Raw genomic sequence first — 2500 nt, 5'->3', positions numbered from 1 at the left:
GAAGGCCAACTGTCAACAGGCCTGTGACACACACAGACACACGCACACACACACACACACGCAGACAGACACTCACACACACACACACACAGACAGACACAGACACACACACACACACACACACACACACACACACTCGCAGACAGACATACACACACACGCAGACAGACACACACACACACACACACACACACACACACACATAATAGACACATATACACACACGCAGACAGACACACACACACACACCATACACAATATTTGGACTAATGTCGCCATCTAGTGGCTGAACCACTCACAAACCTATCACGCACATACTGTATACACGTTAAAGTTAACGTTTATTTGTCATTATATCATCATTACAAGTACACAATGTTTGAGGTGAATCCAGTTTGAGGTGAATTCAGATTGAGGTGAATCCAGTCCATAACCCATCATCAGGAGTAATGGTTTCTAAATGTGATTTTTGGTTAAAAAAAAAAGATTCAATTGATTAATTAAAAAGAGAGAGAGAAAGAGGAGAGGGGGGGGGGGGGGGAGTGAGAGGGGAGGGGAGAGGAGAGAGAGTGATAGAGGGGGGGGGATTCAGAGAGAGAGGAGTGAGAGGGCAGGAGAGCGGGGAGAGAGAGTGATAGAGGAGGGGGGTTGGACTCAGAGAGAGGAGTGAGAGGGGAGGGGAGCGGAGAGAGAAAGTGATAGAGGCTGGGGGGGGTGATTCAGAGAGAGAGGAGTGAGAGGGGAGGGGAGCGGAGAGAGAGAGATAGAGATGGAGGGAGGGGGAGGAGGAGGGGTAGAGAGATAGGAGGTTAACAAAGAGGGAGAGGGACAGGAGAGGAGAGGTATTGACGTTCCAGGAAGCGCAGTTGGTTTTATGAGGTCAGAGGTCGCCTAGAGAACGCCTCAGGGGCGCTTCGGAGGGTCAAAGGTCACTTCATATCAGGAGGCGTCCCTGACAATGACTTATGACAGCGGTCCCTGGTGAGGGAAAAACAAAAATTGCCGATCAATATCTGGGAATAATGTTTCCCTCTGTGGTTACTAGGGACAACAGCTTTAGATGACGTTTGCCGTTTGGTTTGAATTCTCTTGTGTGATTCTACAAGGGGGGTGGTGGTAGCCTAGAGGTTAGAGAGGCACGTAGGCTAGAGGTTAGAGAGGCAGGTAGCCTAGAGGTTAGAGAGGCAGGTAGTCTAGAGGTTAGAGAGGCAGGTAGCCTAGAGATTAGAGAGGCAGGTAGCCTAGAGGTTAGAGAGGCAGGTAGCCTAGAGGTTAGAGAGGCAGGTAGCCTAGAGGTTAGAGAGGCAGGTAGTCTAGAGGTTAGAGAGGCAGGTATTCTAGAAGTTAGAGAGGCAGGTAGCCTAGAGGTTAGAGAGGCAGGTAGTCTAGAGGTTAGAGAGGTAGGTAGTCTAGAGGTTAAAGAGGCAGGTAGTCTAGAGGTTAGAGAGGCAGGTAGTCTAGAGGCAGGGGCGTTTGGGAGATATGCGAGGCCCTGTGCGAAGTCAGATTTGCGAGGCCTTTTATAATGATGTAGGCTACTATTATAACCGTGCGACACGCACGCACCGATATATTGCAAGAAATGTGCTCACATGCTGTGCCGATAGACAATAGAATATCTACTTATTTAGATAGTTTACAACCATGTTTGTTTCATTTCAAACCTTTTATACTCGTAAAGGATTAGGATTTAGGATAAAGCAGTCATCATACCCAACATTAAATACGCACAAGCCATTATTGACATGAATAGAGATGTTACTCACCACCATGTAGGCCTATCCTTTATGTTGAAAAGCTTACAGCAAAAGCAAAAAGACATGTCCCGTTTTTGAGAGTTTTTTTCCCCATTTGGTAGTTTTCGGAGAAATAAAGTTTCTGTTCTCATTATTTTTAGGATAACTAAATCCAGGTTTCATCTTTGGGGGACCTCTTCTAATGATCACATCTGTAACTGTAGAGTCCATATGTACTGGCCAATTACCAGGATCATCATACATGACATATCTGACACCGTAGGCTCGTCTTGCGTTCCATCACCTGTGGCTTGACCATGACCTTGACATTGACCATGTCAATTTCACTCTCAGCCCTGCTGCTGCTGCTCTGAGTAGCTCCATCTTCCGCCTCCGTATCCTCTACTTCGCCACCCCTGACTATCATCACCTGGGGCTGGGCAGCCCCACTGCTGCCGGTGTAGCTGTTGTCCTCCTCCACCTCCGAGACATCATCTTTGCCTCTCAGGGGGGGGCTGTGCCGTGCTACTACTAGCATTGCTAGTGCTAGCAGTAACGTTAGCTTCTTCGGTGCTAACGGGAGCCTCACTTGTTTTTAGAAATTGTTCGAACGAACCTCTAAGCGAGGCCCTGAAGCCTTCCTTTCTTTTCTTTTTATTTCTTTTTTCAGCACCCGATTCAAATTTTCTTCCTCGGTCTTGTTCCCTCAGCATTTTGTACGTTGCACTAAGCAGTCACTATGCACAACAAGTGTCAACGCGCGC

Source organism: Nansenia antarctica (genome assembly GCF_963989245.1).
Source record: "Nansenia antarctica genome assembly, chromosome: 8".
Taxonomy (NCBI): Eukaryota; Metazoa; Chordata; class Actinopteri; order Argentiniformes; family Microstomatidae; genus Nansenia; species Nansenia antarctica.
This window is presented reverse-complemented; position numbering follows the sequence as displayed.